This window comes from Pinus tabuliformis, chromosome 5_2 (genome assembly GCF_031772625.1).
Source record: "Pinus tabuliformis cultivar Carrire ecotype Pingquan chromosome 5_2, CPIR1, whole genome shotgun sequence".
Lineage (NCBI taxonomy): Eukaryota > Viridiplantae > Streptophyta > Pinopsida > Pinales > Pinaceae > Pinus > Pinus tabuliformis.
In genome coordinates, this window is record NC_142306.1 from 483,904,148 (window position 1) to 483,916,109 (window position 11,962).

Below are 11,962 nucleotides of genomic sequence, written 5' to 3' on the forward strand. Positions count from 1 at the left end.
TTGTGTTTGAGTCTCCGCTCTCTCTGATATGGTATCAGAGTAGGTGTGAGGTCGAGAGCTGTGATCTCGGTGTTGGTGAGCCGTGCAAAGGAGGGCTCAGTGGTGCAAGTTAGGTGAGCTGTGTTGAGTGTTGAGTTTGTTTGTTGCTGCAAATGGTGAGGCTGTGAGAGTTCTTCTACAAGTAGCGCTGTTATGAACTTGCAGTCCGCCTGGTGAGGTCTGTTTGTGTAAGAGCAGTGTTGTGTGAACAACGTGAGGAGAACACTGGCGTGGGGACCATGAGCTATTGTTGTTCCTGTGAGCTGAGTTTATCTGTAAGTCGAGTCGTGTAGTGTAAGCCCTGTGTAATTGGTCGACGCTTTGTTGGAGACACTGCTGCGCTTTGTAAACCGTGAGGAGGAAGGCGCACCCTTGTCAAGAGCCCATTGGAGCTGTTGCTCACTTGGAGGGTTGTGCGAGGGAAATCTACCTCTGCATACCAAAGCTGTGGTTGACCTGCATGCTGGTCGTGTGTGGATTGGCGAGGAACCTGCCTCCGTCGTTGCTCGAAACCTTGTGCTGTTTTTATCTGAGAAAAAAGGAAAATCCCTGAATCTGTTGCCATCACTTATCAGAGAAAGAAGCTGACGAGTGAAAATTTGGATGAAGTATGGAGCTTCCCACCAAATCACGCTGCCACTGTTGAAAGAGCGTTGTTGCATTCGTTGAAGCGAATGAGTATTGTTTCTGCCATTGCCATGGTCTGAATCATGTAAAAGTATAATGCAAGGTTTGAGGTTTGAGACTTTTCATGGGTGATGCAGAGGCCAACACTGTGCTTGCAATATTGGAGTGTTTTCTGCTATTTGAAAAAAAGTGAAAGTGATTTCCGTTAAAAGTTTTTGTTGGGAGAAGTTTTAAAATATTTGCTCTATTTCAAGTATTGAGACTAAATTTAAAAAGGGGGTGTTTATTTTTAATAAGAAGATTATAATAGAGCAATAAGGTATTTAATGTGTGGTGAAATTTTTCTGAGATTTAGTGAAATTTGGTGCATTTGGATTTAGACTTGGTGGCATTTTGGTGATTGGAGAAAGTTTTTTTTTCATCATGGAAAATTTGTTGCCTGATACTTATTTGAATGAATCCACCAAACTTGATGGAGGAAATTATGTGAATTGGAAATTCAAGTTAATGACTATTTTAGAAGGTAATAATTTGTGGTCCATTGTGAGTGGGGATGAGCCCAAACCCACTGTTGCAGGTTCTATTCCATATTGGGAGAGAAGGGAGACAAAAGCAAAGATGTTGCTGCGTATGTTCGTAAAGGACAACATTATTCCTCACATTAGAGATTGAAAGACATCAAAAGAAACATGGGATATGTTGAAGAGTTTGTATGAAACAACAAATACAAACTGGATCTTGTTTTTGAAGACTAAGCTTTTATCTCTAAAAATGGAAGAAAATGAAAATATAAGCAATTTCGTATCTTGTGTCAAAGATTTAAGTGATAAGTTAGGATATATTGGTGAAAAGGTGTCTAGTACTGACTTAGTCACCATCACATTAAATGGCTTAGTGCAAGATTATCAAATTTTTGTTTCAAGTCTTTCAGCTAGAGAGAAACCCCCTACATTTGATGAATTGACAGGAATTCTTCTACAAGAGGAGGAGAAGATGAAGAGATTTAATTTGGGCTCTAGTAGTTCAGATTTGGCATTGGTGGCTAACGGCAAATATCCATACAGAGGCAAGCCATGGGACAAGAACAAAGGAGGCAAATTTCAAGAAAAACAAAAAGGTATGACACAGTCTAAATTTCCAATCCATAAGAGAAATGATGATCGTTATTATTGTGGCAAACATGGGCATCATTCTAAAGATTGTTATAAAAGGACATATAATGAGTCTAGGCAAAGAAACAGAAGGCATAATGGAAATTTTGTGGACAAAGATACCTCAACCAGTAATGGATTTAAAATCTTAAATTGTTTGTTTTTGATGCTGCATTGTCTCCGGAAAATGATGATAAGAGTGCTTGGTTCATTGATTCTGGTGCATCACTCCATATGTCTTGTAATAAGGAGTGGTTTGATGAATATTATGAAAACATTGATGGAACATATGTTTGTCTAGGAGATAATAGATCACTTAAAGTTCAAGGTTATGGAGTAATAGGTGTGAATTTGCCTAATGGACAAGAAAAACGGATCCATAATGCATGTATGTTCCTGATATCAAAAAGAATTTCATTTATGTTTCTACTATTGCTGACCAAGATTTGAAGGTGGAATTTGTTAAATCACAGTGTGTAGTGAAAGACATTCAAGATTAGTACAAGGTTATTGCCACAGGAACTAGAGTTGGAGGCTTGTATAAGCTGGATGTGACCAGGAAAAGCCATCAAGCTTTGGCATCTACAACAATATCAACAGTAGATTTATGGCATCAAAGGTATCTACATCTAAATCACAAAGATTTAATGCTACTTCGAAAGAGCACAATGGTTGAAGGTCTTCCTGTCTTGAAGAATGATCATGTTGAATGTGAATCATGTGTACTTGGCAAGCAACATAGGGAGGAATTTCCTATACATAAAGAAAAAAGGCAAAGGGAAATACTTGAAATAATTCATACTGATGTATGTGGACCTATGCATACTAGATCTATTGGTGGAGCATGGTATTTTCTTATTTTTGTGGATGATAGATCTACGTATACATGGGTTTATTTCATAAGAAAGAAGAGTAATGTTTTTGAGTATTTTAAAGAATTTAAGAGTATGGTGGAAAAAAAAACTGGTAATTACATCAAAATTTGAGATCTGATCAAGGGGGAGAATTCAAATCAAGAGAATTTAATCAATATTGTAAAAGCAATGGGATTCTGCAACAATTTATAGTGCCACATACACCTCAGCAAAATGGAGTTGCTAAGAGGAAAAGCAAAACACTAGTTGAATGTGCACGTAGTATGCTTCAAGGTAAAAATATCTCTAATGTTTTTTGGGCTGAAGCCATTAATACTGTTGTTTATATAAAAAATGGGAGTCCAACCAAAATTTTAGAGCTTAAAAAACCTTTTGAAGCATTTTATGGATACATACCAAAAGTGAGTCATTCAAGAGTTTTTCGTTGCAAGGTATTTTCTCATATTCCAAAAGATGAAAGGAGAAAACTTGATGCAAAGTCAATTAAGTGCATATTTATTGGTTATTGTGATAATCAGAAAGCATACAAGTTCTTTGATCCCAGTACTCATAGACTGCTTGCAAGTAGGGATGTGATGTTTCATGAGAATGCAAATGAAGATTATAAAATAAATAATACTAGTGTATGGCATGATATTGATGATTATGTCAAATTAGATATAAGTGTTGAACAAGAATAGGAACAAGCACAGGAACAGATACAAGTTCAATAGCAAGTAGCATCAAGCGGTCATGACACTCCAAAGAGAGGAGAGAAGACTCTGCAAATCGGAAAGAAAGATGAAAGTAGTAAAACTCCAAGAAGGTCATCACGTCAAAGTCAGGTACCTGTAAGATATAAAGATTATGCATTGATGTCTCTTGTTATGAATGTTGTAGAACCTTCAAGCTATGAGGAAGCTAAAGAATATGAAGAATGGAGAAATGCAATGAATGAAGAATATAACTCTATAATGAAGAATGACACATGGGAATTAACAGAATTGCCTAAAAACAAAGTTCCCATAGGATGCAAATGGCTTTATAAATCTAAATTTAATGTTGATGGAAGTATTGATAAACATAAAGCTAGATTGGTTGCAAAAGGATATTCAAAAAAGGAGGGAATTGATTATGAAGATACTTTTGCACCTATAGCTAAGTTGAACACAATTAGAATCATGATTGCATTAGCTACAAAATATAATTGGAAAATGCATCAGTTAGATGTCAAATCTGCATTTTTGAATGGTGACTTAAAAGAAGAAGTTTATTTAGTTCAGCCTGAAGGGTTTGTAAAAGAAGGACAAGAGCATTTCGTTTGCAGGTTAAAGAAAGCTTTATATGGCTTGAAACAAACACCAAGATCATGGTATGAGAAAATTGATTCTTTCTTTTATGATAAAGGTTTTATGAGAAGAAAAAATGATCCTAACTTATACATCAAGAAATATGAAGGCAAGAATGTTGCTTTAATATCTGTATATGTTGATGATCTTATCATAACAGGAAATGCATGAAAGTTCATTGAAGAAATTAAAAATCAGTTGTCACATGTATTTGAGATGAAGGATCTTGGTGAATTGCATTATTGTTTAGGTCTTGAAGTTTGGAGGGAATCTGGTAAGACACTAATCACACAAAGCAAATATACAAGGGAAATCCTTAAAGGATTCAATATGATTAAATGCAATGCAACATCTACTCCTTTAGAACAGAATGTCAAATTGTGTAGTGATGATGGAACCAAAGAGGTGAATTGAACTATGTACCATCAACTGGTGGGAAGACTGAACTATCTCACCACTACTAGGCCAGATATAGCATATTCTGTGAGCATACTTAGTCAGTTCATGGCTAAGCCTTGTGAAATCCATTGGAAAGTAGCAAAGAAAGTCCTTCGATATCTGAAAGGAACACTTAATTTTGGTATTATGTATACTGATGAATTTGATGTTGAATTGGCAGGTTATTCTAATTCTCACTAGGCTGGAAATCTAGATGATAGGAAATCTACTACCGGATACGTGTTCAATATTGGTTTAGGACCAATATCATGGAGCAGTAAGAAACAACCAACTGTTTCATTGTCATCCACTGAAGCTAAGTATAAAGCATTATGCAGTGCTACCTATGAAGCAATATGGCTTAGGAGGATACTTGAAGATGTTGGAGAAAAACAACAAGCACCTACAGTAATCAAATGTGACAATCAAAGCACTATCAAATTGGCAAGCAATCCCATATATCATGCAAGGACAAAACACATTGACACACAACAACATTTTGTAAGAGAAAAATTGCAGTCAAAAGAAATTGACTTATCATATTGTAATACAAATTAAAATGTGGCTGACATATTCACCAAGCCTCTTGGAAAGGCTAAATCTGAAATATGTAGAAGTAAGTTGTGCATTGTAGAAAATCCAAATTATGTTGTAAGCCTAGTTGAGACTTAGACCAGTAGGAATATCATTTAAGAGTATGTTTTTTATATAGTTGGAATTAAGGGGGAGTGTTGGAAGGAACTAATTGGGTCCTACATGAGTTTCCCATTCTTGGTAGCCAATCAATTGCAAATTCACCAAACTTTTTTACTCTATAAAATGTTTCGCGATACTCATCATGGAATAGAGGTACTCTAGAGTATTTTCGTTCTAATCTAATCTAACCAGTGCCTTACAGAGAAGAGAAATCCAAAAGTAAATATGATTTATGTTTAATGCATCGCACAATTTTCTAGAATCCTTTTTTTTAGACCAAGAAAGATGATACTTACTCGATATAATTTCAACATTTGAGACCAATAAATATGATACTTACTCGATATATTGCCAACATTGCATAACGTCATGCAATAGGTGGACGAGTATCTGGAATGGTGCATCAGAGGAGGGCAATAAAGTGTGCAACAATTGTATGAGTATCTGGAATAGAGTAGCAGAGGGCAACACAGAGTGCACACACTGGACAATGCAGGAGATGGAAATCCAAGTTTAGAAGCCCGTAATGTTGAGTCATGTGTTGCATGGTGGAGAGGGTGGGCATTAATTCCATTGATGAGTAGATTTGAGTTGTCTCTCCTCGACCTGGAAACCTAAGATAAGAATCAATAATGGGATGGCATGGAACCCAAGCAACCACCTGTCAAATTTTTGCATGGAGGTTAAGCAATAAAGGAGGAGATATCGACACCAAACAATATTTCGTTTATATTCACTCGTTTCTTTAATAAATTTAAGAGTAGGTGAGACATTGATTATTATATATGAGATAGTCAGGAAATTAGTTTTATATTCTTCACAGGATGGATTCTAACATGTGCTGAGAAGAAGGCAAGTGAGGCTAGTGGACACCGGTCCACTGGTCTCCTGTGCCATTTGGTTGTAAGCATGACAACACATTGGATCTTAATCTCGTTTGAGTGGTTAGTCGGCCAACCTGGTGCACATGCCATCCTTTTCACAAAACAGTGTCAGCCACCTAGTTCTATATAGCCACGAGATAAAAATCAGACTTGAATTAAAAAGGCGTTACAGCTCACAGGTGAGTACTGCACCTGGAGACTGTACTCAAACAAAGACAATTCTCTTCGTACACTCTACTTACATCAAATGAGCAATTACATCATTAAGTAAATTACTAGAACTCAGGAAGTTGCAACCAAACTCCTAAACTCTAGGAACAAATCCTAAACTAAGGAGATACGTTACAACTTGTGTAACCATTTCTCCATTAATACAAAATAATATTAATTATTTTCAACTCCCCCCCTTAATGGAGAAAGGATTATCGTGAACTCCTAGCATCCCTCTAAACAATTCAAACTTTACACGCCCAAGAGGCTTAGTAAAAATATCAGCCATGTTATCACAAGTTTTACAATATTCAACACATATCTCTTTTGACTATTGTTTCTCTCGAACAAAATGAACCTGAGTATCGATATGCTTGGTATTTTTATGAAAGACTGGATTGTATGCAAGCTTGATGGTACTCTGGTTGTCGGTTTTGATAATAGTTGATTCTTTCTGCTCTTCTCCTACATCGTTGAGAAGTCTTCTCAACCAGATAGCTTCACATGTGGTTGCACACAATGCTTGGTACTCAGATTCACATGAAGATAGAGCTACAATGTGTTGCTTTTTGCTGCTCCATGCTATGACCTCGGATCCAATGTTGAATGCGTAACCTGTGATAGATCTTCGATCATCCAGGTTACCTGCCCAATCGGAATCTGAAAAAAATGCTAGAATAACATCAGAAGTGTCAGTGTACAAAATGCCATAATTACTAGTATCACTAAGATACCTCAACACCCTTTTCGTTGCGACCCAGTGACTTTCGAGTGGTTTTGACATGAACTGGCTCAACACACTAATAGAGTATGCCAAATCTAGTCTAGTTGTAGTCAGATATATCAAACTGCCAACTAGCTGTCTGTACATGGTTGCATCCACCTCTTTAGTACCGTCGTCACTGCTCAACTTTAAGTTCTGTTGTAATGGTGTTGCTGTTGATCTGCACTGCTCCATTCTGAACCTTTCCAGCAAGCTTCTGGCATACTTCCCTTGAGTAAGAAAGGTTTGTCCAGAGTCTTTCCATACCTCCAATCCCAAGCAATAATGAAGGTTTCCGAGGTCTTTCCATCTCATACACTTGTGACATCTGATTTCTTTGATCAGATTGTTAGCATTCCCTGTTATGATCATATCATCTACATACAAAGAAATCAAAATAATTTGCCTCTATTTATTAAACTTGGTATACAGATTTGGATCATTCAAGCTCCTATGAAAGCCATGCTGTACAAAAAATGAGTCAATTTTCTCATACCACAACTTGGGTGCCTGTTTTAAACCATAAAGTACCTTTTTCAATTTACACACAAGATGTTCCTGCCCCTTTTTCACAAAACCTTCAGGCTGTACTAAATAAATTTCTTCCTTCAAGTCACCATTCAGAAATGCAGACTTAACATCTAGTTGGTGTAGCTACCATTTGTATTTTTTTGCTAAGGAAATTAGCATTCTAATGGTGTTTAATTTGGCTACAGGAGAAAAGGTGTCATCGAAATCTATTCCATCTTGCTGTGAGTAACCCTTTGCTACCAGTGTAGCTTTAAGTTTCTCTATACTCCCATCTACATTTATTTTTGGTTTATACAACAATTTGCATCCTATGGGGGTTTTACCTTCAGGAAATTCAACCAAATCCTAAGTATGGTTTCTATTTATTGATTCTATTTCCTCATACATTGCAGCCCTCCATGCATCAGATTTACTTGCTTCCTCATAATTTGCAGGTTCTACAATGTTTAAAAACGTTGACATTAATGCATAGTCTTTCAATTTAGAAGGTAATCAAGTATTCCTACTTGATCTCCTTGGTAGGGGACTTATCTCAAATCTATCTATTTCAGCCTTTTCTGGGCTTGCATTATTGATTACGTTTCCTGTTACTTCTTCTTCTTGTTTCTGCTCCTGCTCTTCATCTTCCTCACTTTTTTCTTCCATTAACAATGGAATGTCCCAATCACTGTTAGAGTCATCCTTTCCTTCTTCAACCTGTTCTAGTTCTAACATTGTAAATTCCCCAAGATTCCCAAGATTGAAAGGACCAACATGTTCGCCCTCCATAAGTCGCATAGGGCCTTCAACCAGATCAGAAACGAACTGGAAGCTCCGTGTCTGTTTCCCATTTCCATAGAATGTCAAAGGCTCCTTGGGAAAAGCCTGAGCAACAAAATTACTTGCAACCCGACCATCATCAAGGCACATTCGCGGACCGTATGTATTGAAAATTCAAGCAATCCGAACCTCAACATTTGCTCCCATAGTTAGAGTTTCGGCTGTTCTCTTACCCTCATCATAGCAACTACGAACTCCGATGGGATTAACATTGCCCCAGTTAGCTTTATTTGAGGATGTTCAAGAGGATCTCCATAAACCTCACTAGTACTTGTAAGTAGAAAATGTGCCCGAACACGCTTGGCAAGTCTGGATATGTTCAAGATTCCCACATCATTAGTTTTGATAGTCTTCACAGGATTGTGTTTGTAATGCACAGGGGAAGCAGGGCAAGCCAAATGGTAGATCTGATCAACCTCCAACAATAAGGGTTCCACAACATCATGCCTTATCCGTTCAAACCTCAGATTGCCAAAATGATGCAAAACATTCTCCTTCCTTCCTGTGAAGAAATTGTCGACAACAATAACACTGTCGCCTCTTGCCATGAGCCTGTCAAGTAGATGACTGCCAACAAAGCCAGCTCCACCCGTCACGACAACTCGCAGGGACTTTCTCTTCAAACCTAGGGGCACTTTAGCCCCCGAATTCACCATCGAACCCGAATGATACTGAGCAAACCGAGAAAAAGGAGTCTTATAAACAACCCGATGAGATTTGTCGGGCACAAACCTTCCATTTTCATTAACATTAGAAGCCAAAAAACCATGCTAAAGGATAAAGAAAGTCGATGCTATGGCGATTCCTATCAAAATAGGCAGCAACCGCTGCTCCCTGAGCAAATAATCTACTGGCCTGATAATAGACCACATCTTTTCTGGCTTAAGAGAGTACTCATCACTGTTATTTATATTGGACAGATAAAATTTCTGATCCTCTGATGAATAAGTCTTCAATGACCACCACCGGGCAAGTCCGATCTGCTGCCACCAAACAGATCAGGAACTCCAATGCGCCACCACCGGGCAAATCCGATCTGCTACCACCCAACAGATCAGGAACTCCAATGCGCCACCACTGGGCAAATCCAATCTGCTGCCACCGAACAGATCAGGAACTCCAATGCGCCACCACAAGGAAAATCCGATCTGTTGCCACCGAACAGATCAGGAACTCCAATGCGCCACCACAAGGAAAATCCGATCTGTTGCCACCGAACAGATCAGGAACTCCAATGCGCCACCACCGGGCAAGTTCGATATGCTGCCACTGAATAGCTCTGGAACTCCAATGCGCCACCACCAGGCAAATCTGATCTGCTACCACCGAGTAGATCAGGAACTCCAATGCGTCGCCACTGGGCAACTCCAATCTGCTGCCACCGAACAGATTTGAAATTTCAAAGTGCCACCACTGGGAAAATTCGATCTGCAAAAAATTGCATATTTTACAAAGAGAAAGAGGTTGGCGCTACTCGATGGCGAAAGATCTGCGCCAAAAACAAAATCGACACGTCTTCCGAAACTGGCACGATTAAGGCTTTCTTTTCCGCGCCAATGGAAATTTCTGGCGCACTGGCGCTACTATTTCTCTCAAAACCGCGCCAAATGGTGTGACTATTCCTTAATTAACAGTGCCAACCCTTTCTTCCACTCAAAAATGGCGCGACTGTTCCTTAATAAACAGCACCAACCCTTTCTTCCGCTCAGAGATGATCAGTCATCTAAGACCTGTCTTCAAGTGTTACTGCAGTCCACCTGATTCTACGAATGCTTCTATATACTCCATGGCCACTACAGTTCTGTAATCAATGATGCATCCTAAAAAAAAATTAAGGCTATCCCTACTCTGTGCTCTGATACCAAGATAAAAATCAGACTTGAATTAAAAAGAAGAAGTTACAGCTCACAAGTGAGTACTGCACCTAGAGACTGTACTCAAACAAAGAGAACTCTCTCCGTACACTCTACTTACATCAAATGAGCAATTACATCATTAAGTACATTACTAGAACTCAGAAAGTTGCAACCAAACTCCTAAACTCTAGGAACAAATCCTAAATTAAGGAGATACGTTACAACTTGTATAACCATTTCTCCATTAATACAAAATAATATTAATTATTTTCAACCCCAAGACAACTTCGAAACTGCAGCAATTTAATGAACTATTTCGAACACCTAAATGGGTTTAAGGTATTGTATATATTTGATGAAATCTATTTTCATATTGCGATTTTACATTAGGGTTATTTCGAACATCTTGACAACGAAAAAAACTAAACTGGTATTTGTTGGTTCCCTTTTTCTGGGATCAGCTTACTTTGGCCTTTTGTTAGTAACGACAAGTTGTAGTATAATGTAAGCATGTGTTTCGATCTTGTGCATTTTCCATTAAAAACCTCAACACGATCGAGCTTCTTGACATGGTTTTGCTTTATGGTATAATAATTAAATATTTCTTATAATATTGTATATACTATATAGTCGGTGACAATTGAAATATGTTTCTTTTGGACATTTCTCCTTGAGATTGATTTTTTGTAGTTGTTTTCATAGTTACCCGATTCAACGTGGAAAGTTACTTGGGGAGGCAAATGAGTCAGGAGTTTCCTCTGGCTAGAGAAAATACTTGGCTCATTTATAAACTGCTGGCGTGAGTTTTTGGGCGAGACAACTTTTATTTCCCATCAATGACTTGCAAGTACTTATAATTATTGAAGGTGAATTTTAGTCGTTGGCTCTTTGTAATGAAGAATTGCATTCCAGCAGTGGGACTCCATGTAGAGAAAGTTCTTGAGCTATAATATAGCATGCGTAATTTGATGTCTTTTTAATTTTCGAGTAAGAGTTTAACACTTTCTAGCCTTGAAGTTTTCAACGGCCTCGTAATTTCTCCTCTTTACTGCAAATGATTATTTTGAAGTATGTACTGTATCGAGCATGCCATCTTTAAATTACACCACCTTTGTAATTATGCCAACTATGAAACTGAACGTGTGAGTGTTCAAAATAGTAATTTTAGCTTAAATTCATACCCCCTAAAAATACAAACTGATTACTCTACAACGGGAGATTATTACACTTGAATTGCATTTTTGAAAGGGTTCGGGTTGAATTACACTTAAGCCAACCAATCATATTTGGTCACCATGTGGTAAGGGTTTACACATTAGACATTAATATACAACATAATATGTTGCTTATAGGTTGGAAAAAGTGAAAACATGATAAGAGAAGTTTTTAATACATTTGATATCTTACATAAATTTACAATATTTCAATTGAAAATTTGTGGTTTTCTGTGAGTAGGTTATACTAATTTACAAATTGATGGAATATGTGGAAAAAAATAATAGTAATAAAGTAATAAATACACTAAAAAAATATTATTTAAATATAATATATCAATTATTATTTACGTGAATATGGAAATCAAAGTATTTTTCAATTTAGTAATCTAATTGGGTGTATCTTTTCACTTTCCGGGGCAATTGTTAGTTGATATAACTATTTAATATTTATAAATATAAATTATAGTAAAAAAATTAACTTGTTCATAGGTTTTAGTAAAAGATATTTAAGTATATACATATGGGGAG

The 11,962-nt window shown here is 37.3% G+C and overlaps 1 pseudogene; it reads right to left on the minus strand.

The window, feature by feature from the left end:
* Window positions 1-308: 308 nt before the first annotated feature.
* On the minus strand, window positions 309-9,027 carry LOC149159784 (UDP-glucuronic acid decarboxylase 2 pseudogene; annotated as a pseudogene).
* Between the last annotated feature and the right edge of the window lie 2,935 nt (window positions 9,028-11,962).